At 36.3% G+C, this 14,453-nt stretch overlaps 1 protein-coding gene across 8 annotated transcripts in view; it reads left to right on the top strand.

The window, feature by feature from the left end:
* The window catches only part of ADGRB3 (adhesion G protein-coupled receptor B3), a 471,033-nt gene that overhangs the window by 74,050 nt on the left and 382,530 nt on the right, over positions 1-14,453 (top strand). The window lies entirely within an intron of this gene.

The raw sequence follows: 14,453 nt of genomic DNA, 5'->3' as shown, positions 1-14,453 counted from the left end.
TCCTTTTCCACCAGGCAGCTTTGCAGCCACTCTGCCCCAAGCCTGTAGTGTTGCATGGGGTTGTTGTGACCCCAGGGCAGGACCTGGCATTTGGCCTTGTTGAACATCTTGCAATTGGCCTCAGCCCATTGATCTGGCCGTTAATGTTGATGTTTGCAGACAGCATTATTGAAGGAATATTTTTTTGCCATCTAGATAAAATATAAATAGACCAGAATAGTTTTATTTATGTACAAGAGGACTGAAAGCTTGCTGTAACAGACTTTTCTTCTTTTTTTGTCTTCAATTTAAATGAACATATCCATTTTAAGTCATGGCCTGATACAGTCTAAATAGCCAATGCAGCAGAACTCCTCTTAATTAATGTCTGTGTTTATTACCAATTTTTAACTTAAACCCACTGCAATTTGTAAAAATTATTATAAATCACTTGAGTGTATGCTCCGCATTTGGCAGAATGAAAATGCATTTGACTTTCAATGATGATCAATTTTTAAAATAGTGTGTTCTACTTTAAAGCCCAATGCTAAGGACATTTTCAACCTATTGCCTCATTAACTGCATTCATATTAAAATACCACTCTATTTAAATGAGAAGATAATTATAATACCTTGAAGCAAATGAGATGTTATTGCAATAATTAAATCTGAAATAAGATGCAGATAGTTTGGACCTGCTGCTTTCCTGGCTATTTCATACTGAATGCTATTTCCATTGGTCACACTGAATTACAATATTGCATACCAATAACAGTGTAGTACTGTATACCTGTTAGATAAAATTGCTCCTGGAGACTATAGAATGAGAATTTATTGACCTCTGGATATTTTGTCAAACATTTACAATATGTCACTTTTTTTCCCATGTAGATTTTCAGTTTTGTACTCCCTTTCTGTATAGAAGAGGGAGAAGTAGCAGGATGCTGAAAATTTCATCCTCTTTCTTTCATTACTATATTCATGGTGCTGCACCTCTGCTTGAGTGGCTAAGGATGAGATGGTAGGAAGAATTGAGGAAAAAGTCACTTTCTATAGGTTGTTCCCACCATGTTGTCTCAAGGCAGAATATACTAATCATGTCTAGCTCAGGAAGCATTTTTCCCTGCATTTTTTCCCTAGCTCTTAGACACAGCAATGTGGGGTTCAGAGTCAGGGCCGTTTCTATGCCAGAACAGTAATCCACACATTTTTACAATCAATTGATCTCATACACCATAAATTTGGCAGTTCCTTTTTGTATTCTATCTGTAAATGGCTCCTGTCTTCAGGAGAGGAAGCAACAGCATTTTTGCAATTGAACACCAAGGGAGTTTATCATTAGCAAAACTCTTTCTTATACAGCATACAGTTATACTAAAAGGTACAGACAGATATGTTATATTCTGTAAATTAGTTGATTGTAATGTTAGTGCTACTGATCAGCGTTGCATAAAGACACTATCAGATAATTTTGCCAATTTATTGTACACATATCCTCATAAAAGTAGTGTTTGTAAATCAAAATCCTATGAGATTATAATACCAAACATAGCAGTAGCTTGCAATAGATAATCATAACCTGACTTTTTTACATGACTGGTTGTTTAACTTGTACCACATACAAGGAGATACACCAAATAGAAAAAAACCCAAGCAACGTATTTCGTATTTCTTCTTTTGTATACACCCCATTACCGGATGCGGTATTATCTGCCAGCATTATCTTTTGATGTTCAGAGTGTTATTTTTAGTATGAAAGGTAAAAAAAAAAAACCAAAACAAAACAAACAAAAAAATTACAAGTGGAGATTAAATGGACAATGCAGAAGGGGATTTTCAGCGACATGATTTCCATTTGGCAGAAGGCAATTGCCTTAACAAAAGATGTGATTTTCCCCAGAGGCAGTCTGCCATAAAATCAATGTTTGTAAAAGTTTTATCATTTCCCAGTTCATGGCAGAACTGTGAACGTGCAGGTGGTATATAAACCACATGTACTACATTTATACTGCTTTAACTAATAGGCAATCTGGTAACTATCAAAGGAGAATTCATATCAGGTAGGCAAGAGCAGCACATCTGAGTTCCCTGGTGGCACAGCATAAATGGCACGTTGAGACATTAGAGAGAATTAGCTTTCACGTTAGAAGCCAGTTGCTCTAGGTTTGAGGCTGTATCTAGGCAATCCAAAGATCCCCTGCTCAGCAGCTGCCTAACCTGGGAAGTGCTTAAAACTCATTATGTGTCTTTCTGGTTGGTGTTAAAACTCCCCAGCAGTTGGTCTGCAGTTGTGCTCTGTTGTCCAGCCAAACGTCATCACCAGGCATGGCCAGGCATTCTGCTCCCGCCTGAGTTTCGCCGGGGTCCATGGGATGGGCAGAAGATGTCTGTTGCTCCTTGGTCTTCCAACAGGATGGGACCCTTCTCAAGATTCCCCTGCAGCTGATTTCATAGTGCAAGCAGATTCCTAGAGAAAGGAGAGTTAGCTCAACCCATGCTGGAACAAAAGGCTAACAATCAGAGTGATTAAAGGGCTCCAGGGCTAAGTGCTTCAAGTGGGGCTGAAGACACATCCCAGATGAAAGCTGGTCATGGCAGCATGGAGCTTGGTTTACTGCAGGTTCCCCCCCTCCCTGGGGAACAAGGCTGCTTTCCAGTGTGACTGTGGCATTACTGGAAGGAGAAGGACAGGAGAAAGCATGGGACATTATGCCTGGCAGTTCAGGACATTTTTGAAAATATCCACAGACCATTTTGTCTTCTACTGCTTTTGGTGACTGGAGAGTATTTGTTTAGGAAATCCCACTTTTTTTTCCCATTTACACACCGATAATTAAAATCATGCTAACCAAAGCCAAAAGCAGGCAGTGGCATGTGCCAGTTGCATGGGAGTATATGCTTAGATGTCATTTGTTTTATTCTTTATAGTAATTTTCTGGAGTCTCATCTGATCTCTTTTGGACCAATGGCACATATATGACATATGACAGATTTCATGATACAGCACAAGACTACTGACTTAATTTCCTTGTCTCCCTTTTTACTTCCAGAAATCTCATACCCTTTTCACAATGTTGCTACAGCTTTAACAGAAAAAGAAAACAGAAGGATGCTCTTCTATGCCTAAAAGCTTAGGGTCACCTGGTGGAAAGTCAATGTAATGGATTTACTCCTGAGTGGAGAGAGACACCTGCCCTCAGCACTGGGTCAGGCACCCAAGTGAGGAGGAGCACAAGCAGGAGATCAGAAGCACCTGCGGTTGGCATTTTTACTGGCTGGTGGAGGAGAATCTCCTTTGCAGTGTGCTGTTTTTTTCCAATAAATTCTTCTAAAGCTGTTAGGTCTCCCCTACCACTTGTGGAGATGCTCAGCAGGTAGTTCTGGAAGCTCAAACCCACTTCAAAGTTTTGGTGTCTGAGTGATTTTTGCAGTTTCAGACATGTGGGAACCTTTCATTTAGATCTATCCGTGTGTCTCAATACAGAGTCAACTTAAAGATTTCTTTCATCTACTGGAGAGCTTGATTGGGTAATCCTTAAATGATGAAATACTTAACAGACTGAGAGGGCTCTCTGAAGTTCTCATTACTTTATGCTGTGCTATGGTGTGAGGATTAAAATTTCAGATTTTAGGGTGCAGTTACAATTACAGGACTCTCCCACAGTGCCTGTACTTTATTGTTTGCAGTATACGAGTAACTTGCATTCATTGTAAAGCGGTGATAGAAAACCTCTTGCATGTTGTCTTTTGATTCGGATATCTTTGAAACTGCTTCTTCTTGGACCTTAAAAATTTCAAGACACCAGACTTTGAAGCCTGTCGCCATTCGTTTTTGATGTGAATAAAAACAATTTCTTTTGACCACAGAGTTAAGTAAATGTGTTTGTAGTGAACAATTGATCTTTAAGTTGCTTTTCGTATTTTTATCTCCAAATTATTTCATAAGCATTTAAGAATAATACAGTGTGAGTCCATTGTAAAACTGTATTTTTAATAAGAAAAAAAATCAAATTGGAATGTTAGAATCATTTTATAATTGTCATGGAGGTCCTTTAAGGCAATTCTGCCTAAAAGAGAACACTTTCAAAATTGCCTATTCTGAAGTTATTTCTTAGAGATGTTTCTTTGGCTGAAATGTGCACGGCCAATTAGATGGCATGTAAAGGAAGGAAAGCACATTTTCCTAAACTATAAAACTGATAATGAAATATTAAAAGAAAGCACACAAAATATACCTTTCATAGTATACTTTTCATAATTTCAGCCTAGCATGTAGCAGTAAAATGAAGATCAGAACCAAATTCTTAAAGGAGTTCTGGATGTGATAATTGGTCTTTTAGTGAGAGATAGTTATGAGAATAAGGCTTCTTGCATTTATTTTGATGTGTCACACATTGTGAGAGTTTTGATAATTCATGTATCTATGTTATTTCTTTAACTCACAGTTGGCTCATCTGTGAGATTCTAGAAATTATGTCTTAAACAGCTCATGCAATTAGAATCTCTGAACATCTCCTTTGTGAAAAATCAAGTGTAAGCTGTTATTACTTTTTAAAGTAGGATTTACACCTGTTATAAGCCTGATACCCTCAAAAAGTAACCACAAAAGGGGCCTATTAATTGTAAACCAGCCTTTCCTGTTCCCCTTTTCTCCTCCTCATCTTCATTCTGGCATCCTTATCTTACTCAGCTGGCAGAGAGATGCTACAATAAAATTTCAAAGCTAGTTACAGTAGGACTGAAATGTATTAGTTATCATTGGCAGGAAGGGTGCTTGGACCAAGTTAGACACCCCGGCTTGTATTTGTGTAGTATGTAGGTCTGGACTCTGACACGGACCATTGTCACCCAGGCCTCCACACAGAAAATATTTGTCCCAGGTCAGAACGTGCAAAAAACCCAACACATTTAGTATTATTAAATCCCCACTGCAGAAGTGTAAAGACTAACCTCACAGTATGGAAGCACCTAATGAAGACTTATTGAATCATTTAATTGACCTGGACTTGCAGAAACTCAGTAAGTGTTTTATTGGCCTGTTGTTTGCTTGCAATGTCAATTTTAATTTTAATTATTTTTTAATTATTTGTAAAACTTTTGGAAACTAATTAATCACAGTTTACCTGCTGTGATTTTTAAATGAACAGAGTTCTTTTACTTTGGGCTGTAAATACCAGCTGTAGCTTCATGACTGCAAAAATGTGGCAAAAACATTACTCAGAATTCCATGTCTCAGGATACCATATGAAGCAAGAAATAATGATTTTTTTGCTTATAGGTTTGAAAGACAGACTATTTCCTGTTGTGCATTTTTACCTTTTGAAGACTATCCTGTACAAAGCAGCTGCTCTGTAGGTGAAAAATAGATGTTCCATAGCGTTTTTCTCATGGGACTGTTTTTCTTTATTTTTTTTTATAATAGTTTTTTTTCCCCCCTTAAAATGAAATCAGTAATTCAGGTACAAAAGTAACCCCTGCATCTGAGGGGTGGGAATAAAAGGGAAATCCCACTTTTTTTCACATATCAGATGCCCCTTGGCCATTGAGAATTGATTATTTTATTCCAGTCTCAGTCCTTTCTACTCAAGTCTGCTTTCACTAGCTATTTCATCAACTGGTTTTTACTGTCAGCTTTTGTTCTTGTTTGAGCGACATGTTTTTTTCCAGCTGAACGTCTTACCATTCAGGATATAGCTGCCTTTCTGTTTGTTTGTTTTTAATTCTGAGACTGATAAAAGCATATTAAGGTTAATGAATGCAAAAATTCTCCATCAGTTTTCAGAGATGAGAATGTCAGAGGTTCAAATTGGGTAAGCTCCCTAGTAACAGAGACATAATAAACAACATTCAGAATAATATAATCTGAGGTTGAAGTCAGTAATGATAAATTCATTGCAGCTTTAAAGTGTAATCTTCGTCTTTCCACTAGCCTGGATTTCTTTCCTTTCTCCATCCTATTTCCAGTTATTTGTACTTCACTATTCATTACTAAATTGTGACAGTACCGGTTATTATTGCTACCTTTGTATTAATGTGATTTGAAGCTTTTTCCTGAGCCATTGTCATCTCTGAACAGATTGTTCTGCAGCCTCATAATACCAAAATACTGAAATCTTGATGGTCATAGCTGCTGCACATTTTGAATGCATCAGATTATACCAGCTCTCTGAGTGGCTTATGGTTCTGTGGCCTCTATACACAAACACACAGTAGCACAGGGTATTTTTAGTCACATAAAGCAGTAGTAGGTAGTTCTTTGAGGGTCCACTGAAGTAGTGATGTAGCTATGGGGTTTTGTGGAATATATATTGATACATTGAGACCTGTTAGCCTCAGTTAAAAGCTTCATTTAAAAATAAAAGCTTTCTTAATTGCCCTAGATAATATACTCCATCTCTGTCTATATATGTCTGATGTCCTTATCTCTGCTTTTTCTGCCCTAAAATCTAATAATTGATCAATTTTTAGAAATGTAGAGGTCTATTTAAAATCAGAAAGCAATAAAATAACAGTTCAGGAAGGCAGGAATTTGAGACAATGAATTACATGCCTTAATGCATTTTTATGTCCTGCTGGTGCTGGGTTGCTGGTAAAACCGATGATGTAAAACAGGTTTAGTAAACGCAGAATGATTTACATGATAAAACTACTGAAGGCTCCCTACCTACCAGATTACCTGTAGCACCACATGGCTACAGCTTTAGCACTGGGGTACTTTACGTTCATTGTGTTCTGCACTCTTATGTCTGTTCATCACAGTTTGCAATTGGGGTTTAAAGGTTAGTGTTCTGTGGTGTCCTGGCAGAGTCATTTGCTGGCCAAAATCCTGAAATTTGGTAAGCCTTTTTAAATCAGGGTAGGCCTTTTAACTGATATATGGGTGCTGGAACAGGAGTGAAAATGTTAATGCTTGTGTCAGTATAACCCATGAAAACAGCTTTTTCCTAAATGCATGGTCCATTACAATTCTGGCCAAGCTGGAAATAGCAGGAATTAAGGCTCTCTTCTCATCCTGTGACATACCAGATCTCTTTCAAGAATAAAATGAAATTAAGACTAAGATGTACAGCTGTGCACGGGGAAATGGTCATAGGTCTCCATTTTAAAAAAATAAAATTATTGGCTTTACTTCAAGCAAAGATTTCAGCATGAAAAAATAAAGGCTTAATTTTACAGGGTTTATTTGTTTTTTGTCTTACTATTAACAGCTGCACTGTACCTTTTTTTGTTTGTTTCTTTTAGTATAACTACAGTATGAAGACATATGTCTCACAGTAAAGATCTGCCATTAATTGTCTAATTTCACTAATGTTTATATAGTAAACCCAGTTAAACAAATGATGCATGGGAGGATTTCTCTTTCATTTTGCTTTCAGGTTACTACTATTATGGATGATAGGAGACATCCCATTTGGTCTTCTTGTTGTCCAGGCTGACAGCTTTATCTATCTAACTTTCTAATAAACCTCTTTCTTTAGTAATTCATTTCAGTATTAATGAATAAATTGAACATTCAGGTTTAATTCTTTAAAGATGTAATGGATGGACATAAGAATATTTTTGAAGAAAGTATCAGAGGTCTAATAGTTTGAACTAGGAAAGAAAAAATTTAGTTCTTGATGGTTTTATTTTCTTTAACATAAAGATCAGCAAAGTCACCTTGTTATGAGAAAGTCTGTTGTTTATCATTTCAGGTGTTTTCAAGATAGACCAATTCAGGTATCCCTGATCCACTGTCATTCAAGTATGACACCCTGACCTTGAACCAGAAGGAATGTTAAGCCTGAAAAAAATTGTTGTACCACCTCAGAATAGTCTAAAGAAATTAATTTGACTTCTGTATCAAAGCCTGTACATTGGTCCAGAACCAGGTCAATGCCAACCTCTTTGTGACCTGCGGCCACAGAAAAAGCAGCCCAATTTTGAAAGCTTGTTGAATCCACTGGCCATCTATGAGCCAGTCTGGGTCTTTTACTGCAGCGCCAGTATTTGTCAAATACAGTTGTTTGAAGCAAGAAGAAAAAACACAATGTCTTACTGTGTTTCATCAACACAACTTAATGGATAAAATTGGTTTTGTCTGGTTGAGCGGCACACCTGAATAGCTAGAGGTAGGTTTATTTGATTTAGCTTGTTTTTGTCATTTTATAGCAATGTGACAGCAGTGTCAGTCCATCCTGACAAGCACACAGGGCTTCAAAAATTCAAGAGGTGCAATAAAGGTGTCAGTGGTGCCTCAGAAATAAGTGTCACATGGCTAGTTGTGGCTGTCAAAAGAAAAAACACGTCTAATCGGTAGTGTTTAGAAGCGATGATGTTCAGCTTGAATTCTCAAGAGTTTGGATGATGAGAATAAAAAGCAATGGAGATGACAGAACAAATATATAGTACATAATATTTAACTATGATGTATATATATTTTTAACTGTTATTTATGTTTTAACCCAACATGTTCCTTGGAAACAGTCAGGGTCAGACTGGTCAGGGCTCTGGGCAACCTGATCTAGTTGAAGATGTCCCTGCCCATGGCAGGGAGGTTGGACTAGATGACCTTTAAAGGTCCCTTCCAACCCAAATTGTTCTATCATTCTATGTTATCTTTGTTAATATTTTTTTTCAGTGGAAATACAACAACTTGGAGAGAACAAATGGGAAGAAGTTACATCCTACTGATGCAGTTTTCTTGCTTTTGGATGGTCATGGTATGTGGCAGGCTTTCAGACTCCTTCCAAAGAAAACTGTTAAGATGTAACAGACCACCAAGAGCTCTGAGTATTTACATAGTATCATTGGTTTTTTCATTGTCTAACATTTCAGGCAAAGGTCAAGCTACATATGAACTATAAAATCTGCAAGCTGTCCTACTCATAAAAACTTTATTTCTTTCTTTCTCCACACATGCAAAGAAGAGAAATATTTCATAATAGTGTTGGTCAGTATTCATGTTAGTATTACCTACAGTATTCCTGGTGCCTTTCAAATTAGTGAAAGACTTTTCCATTCAATAATATAAGAAGGAGAATTATGAAAAGCAAAATAATTTTTAAAAAATACATGTAATTTTATCTGAAATACAAGTAAGAAATTGTCTCAGATACTGTCTTCTAGTTCCTGCATAATACTATGACTCAGGATTAAAATAATTTCAATCTTTCAGATGTATTTTTATATCTTGATGTGTGTTCAGATTTGTGTAAGGTTAATCATTATGCTGCTTTGTATTGGGATTCTCTGCTGGTACTTGGATAATTACAACAGAATAATAATCTCCCCCCCCCCCAAATTACTGATAATTCCATGGAAATAGATGCTTTTTCTGGGAACAAACTACAAGCATGAATAGGTAGATCAATAATCATGTAATTGCTAATGATTATAACTTTGTATATTGTACTAGGTCTGGCTGGGATGGAGTTAATTTTCTTCATAGCAGCTTGTACGTTGCTGTATTTTGGGTTTGTGACTAAGAGTACTGGTAACACACCAGTGTTGTGGCTGTTGCTGAGCAGTGCTTGCACAGCATCAAGGCTTTCTCTTTTCCTGCTCTGTTCCCCAGCAAGGAGGCTGGGGGTACACAAGAAGTTGGGAGGGGACACATCTGGGACAGCTGCACTCAACTGACCCATGAGATATTCCATCTCATGTTCAGCAATAAGAACTGAAGGGGAGGGGGTTTTAGGGCAGTAGCCATTGCTCAGAGATTGTCTGGGCATCAGTCTGTTTGTGGGAGTTGGTGAGTGATCGCCTTTGCATAATTTGCTTTGGGTTTGGGTTTGGTTTTTTTTTTTTTCCTTCCTTTTTTTGCTTCATCTATTCAACTATCTTGACCAACAAGTCTTCTCACTTTTGCTCTTCTGATTCTCTCCCCTGCCCCACTGCAGTGGTGGATGGAGGGAATGAGCAAGCAGCTGTGTGGTTGATTTTAGGTTGCACATTATGTCTGTCTTTATGTAAGCATACACAATACAAAAATACACCAAAGATGTAAATAGGTTTCTAAGGTTAAAAAAAAAAAAAAAAAAAAAAAAAAAGAACACCAAAAAATCCCAAACAAAAACCACCAAACAAAACCAGGAGCCCCCCTCCTAAAAAAGCACTAGAAACTAAAGGGACTAGATTTGCAGAAAATAATGTTTTTAATCAGAGAAAGGAACTGCTTATCCTCAAGATTTTTCCAAAATTATGATGGATGGTTTGGGATCTATTTAAGTGGGCTTTCTATAACAATGCTACTTGTAAATATTGGAAGAAATGTTTGAAACAAAGCAAGTGAAAGAATTTGTCTGTTAGATGGTATTAAAGTATGCAGAAAGAGATTAACCCCTTCAGTTCAAAGATATGACTTGATCTTCTGGACTCCTTTTATTGTTCAATGTCCTACAAAGGAATACTAAATTTATAGAACAGATGAGGTTGGAAGGGACCTCAAAAGTTCATCTGGTCCAACCTTTAATTCTAAAGTGCCATTCTTCCACAAAAGGCATGCAAAATAGTTAGAGATGAATTGCACTTTAGAACAGCCTATTTTTCTTCCTTGGTTGTAAATGAAGCCTAGGTTGGGAAGCTGAGATGCAGCTCTCTACATTGTAACCATCTAAAGTTAGATGATATGAATCCTATCCTTAGTGATACAGAGCAAGGACCAAGGGATGATGAGTCTTGTTCATATGGTTTGATGGTGAATGAAATACTCAGATTTATATAGTGCCTATATGGAGTCATTGTTCTTTGAATGTTCTTTTGATAGCTACTAAGTATAATTTCTTTTTCTACATGTTCCCACTTTCCTGTTTTCTGAAATGGGTTCTCCTTTTTTTGTATACTGTCTTTTGGATTTTTATTTTAGCTAGGATCTACCAAATTCTTTCAATGTAAAATTTAGGGAGAAGAACTTTATTTTTATCTTTGTAAAGTGCTCAGTACATTGTTAGTATTTAATAATAAATATTAATAATAAATAAGACATAACTCTTCTCATTCAATAACACAGAAATACAACTATTAAAGTTGGTCTAGCAAGTCAAGTGACTTCATAATAAGAGAGAAGCAGGTTTCTATCTCATTTAGAGTTCCTCAGGTGTGACTAATTTTTCTGAAGTTTCAGAGCTACATTATTGATGGTTCCCTTCAGCTGCACCAACAGTGTCAAGGATCATGTTACAGATAATACTTTCCAGTAGGAAGTTTAAAGAAGAAATCAAATTTAGTGGGGAAAAAAAGTATGTTAAAGAACAGTCTACAGATATTGAGAATAATATTTCAACCATCTCAAAAAAACTTTCTGTGAAAAGCTATTAAATAGAAAAATAAATGTCCAATATGAGAGATAAGGGAATAAGGAAAATTTTGCAAATTGCTGTCAGTCCAAAGCTAACCAAGATGCCAAGATGCTACAAAAGAAGCTAATTAATCTGGAGCATAAGTTCAGATGTTTGCTATTGCAAGCGCTTCAACAGTAGGGAAAGAAATCCATCTGAGCCTCTGATGTTAAAAGTCTTTTGTTCATTGGATTTTTCCTCAAATTAAGTTATGAGATTGATTTATAGAAGCAGCTTTGGAGCATACTGCAAATACACAAAACTAAAGAATACATGTTTCATATGATTGTATTAACATACTTATACTTTGATACACATGTAAATAATGAAAACATTTTGATGTATTTCATTGTTTATAACTATTTTTTAAAATCCTCTCAAAATTTAAAAGAAGTTGATAGCTAAAGATAGATTTTAAATATTTAAGTTATGATTTCAAATATTTTGTTCCATGACATTTTTTTCATTTTAAATAGAACAATATATAGCATTTTAACTAAAAAAAAATTAAGATGTAAGCAGTGGGTTGATTAAGATTTCTTCATTCAAAGGTGACTTATTGTTTTTATTTTAATGTTATCTTTTGATTTTAAACTTCTGCTTGATACTAATTTCAGCCTAAACGGATACTCAGCGTTCCATAGAAGAAACAAAGCTGTCATTCTACCACTGTGTGTTTCAAATCAACTGTAGTGTGATCAAAGACAACCAAACAGTTCACGGTTGTGCAAAATTATCCTGAAACACGGGCTAGTGGAGTTACAATATTCCATTAGACTTCTACAGCTATCTGAGGGGGTTTTGATATTTTTTATAGTATGATGGATGGAGGATGATGCCTTTTATTTTATATTGCATATGTAAGAATTCAGCACTTTATGCAACTTAAAGATAACTACTGAAGCATTAGAAAGTTTATCTAGGCTTTGCTGTATCTCAAGACCAAACATAACTAAGGTCATGGTAATAGATGCAGGGGACATACATCATGCTTCTTACTTGTTCATCTTTATAACACTTGTTGGAGCTCTTGTTTTATGAACTGGGAGGGAAAGTTATTTTGTAGGACTGTAACTATACCACCAAGTGGGACAGGAGCCATTCTCTGACCCCAGGACTGATTGCTCATGTTTATATAGGTGAACCTCTTACCCTGCAAAATGTGGTGGATGTGTCAACACTATGCAATGAGAATGTTTGCTGACCCAAGACAGATTATTCTTTGGGTTGAACCAAAACGGTAATAGTGCTGTCAGTATGACAGCATGCAAAATCATAGGAATTTGCTTTTCTAGTTGGTGTGGGTTTCGTTTAATTAATTATTGTAGATGCTTTCTAGAAGACCCAAGTAGCCTTAGTGTTTTATGTAGTGGTGGTCTTCTCTGCTGTCTTGTGGCACCTTTCTTTATTATGATTAGACCCTTCCCAGTCAAAGTAAAAAGAAATCATTACTACTGACAGCATTAAAACCGAAGAAGTATCAAGCTCACAGCACAGATTTTTTTTTCCACTGAATTAGACAGTCAGGCTTAAGACTTAGTTTTGTTGCCATGGTCTCAGACTGAATAAAGGAAGCAATGGATATGGATTCATGTCATAGTAAGCTAGATCATGTCAACTAGATAAGCTTTTTATTTAAATTATGTGGAAAAACCCAGCTCATAACGTGCATTATTAACCAGATTTCTAATTGACGGTTGACAGTATATTATGTTTTTAAATGGTTCAAATACAAAATTACTTGTTTACATAGTTGCTGTTGGGTTTACTGTTTTCTTACACCATTAGATTTAGATTATTCTCTTAAAAAAAAAAGTTCAGATTTTTCCTATTAACATTAAGAAAATTAAGCCTTCTTGCAATGACAGGTAAATTTTGTCTGTCATAATTACCAAAATAAGTTTTCTAAATTTTACACCACTTGTGAGATTGATCACGAACTCAGGTATTCACTGCCATGTGGGTATTAAATTAGATCCTCAATAGATAGTCTCACTCAGTCTTTCATGCTTCATTTGTACATGCTGACCATCAGGTGCAGAAACTAGTGGCACTAATACTCTTTTTTTATGAGTACATGTACTAATGCATGTATGGAGTTTTCTTCCTCAAAAAAGGGGAATTATTTATGAATGAAGGTCAACAATTACTCCCTTAACTAATTTCCTTCACTGTGACCTGAAATTTAAACCCATTCCCCTGTTCTTTTGACTTTCTAATCAACTAATGATATGGTATTAGTCTCTAATCCTTTCTATTATCCTTATCTCCATTCTTCCATCAGGTTCCCTTTGGGCAGCATGTAAGCTTGTTTTCATTGCCTGTAACACAGAAGATAGAACATTTTTTTTGGTATTTTTTAACAAAAAAAATCTGTAATAATAACATGAATATATGATCTTGAATTAGTCCTGTCCTTCAGTTTGTATTGACATCAGTTGGTGTGCTATTTACCTAAATACTGCTGACAACTTCAAAATCCAAAATATCAGCCCATCTGCCTGGTTTTCAGGTTCAGGACTCTGAATTATATGTATACCTAGATCTGACTGATATAACCCTACGCTGAGAAAATGCTTCTCCCAGGTCTGTTTTTGTTTTGTATTTAATATTGTGAAAAGTATAACCTTTTGGAGAGTAGGAGATCTGAACATTATGTACTCCCTTGGTGATTACTCTTACCACTAGATTAAGACACAGGACATCTCGTGGCATACTGCATCTGGGCCTACAATTCTTGTACTTTCAGTTGCATGTTGCTTTAGTTTCAACAATAAGGAGAGATTAGGTACTTAAGTAAAATGGAAGATGTCCATTCAATCTACAATTACAGGACCTCCCTCAGGGTTTCCAGCTCCACAGATTAGGCTAGGAGGAGACAGACTAGATTTCAAGAGGCTGAAAACCTCCTCTTGACTATCTATACTACTCTTGAGTAAGCTGGCCCCTCACTTTAGTGGGATGGGCTTATTTCTGGAGACACCGGAATAGTACTTGAATCTCAAATCTACAATTGTAAATTTTCTGGGCTTCTCCTCTGACTGCCTAGGGAATTTAGGCCATTGAATTAGGTGAACAGAATACCTTCTTTTATACCTCCAAATCAAATCATTTAAGATATAGCTGTAGTGCCAGCTAAATTAGATACCACTTAAT

Source organism: Falco punctatus (assembly GCF_963210335.1).
Source record: "Falco punctatus genome assembly, chromosome: 5".
NCBI classification, from domain to species: domain Eukaryota; kingdom Metazoa; phylum Chordata; class Aves; order Falconiformes; family Falconidae; genus Falco; species Falco punctatus.
The sequence above is the reverse complement of the archived record's forward strand: the minus strand, read 5'-3'. Positions and strand labels throughout refer to the sequence as shown.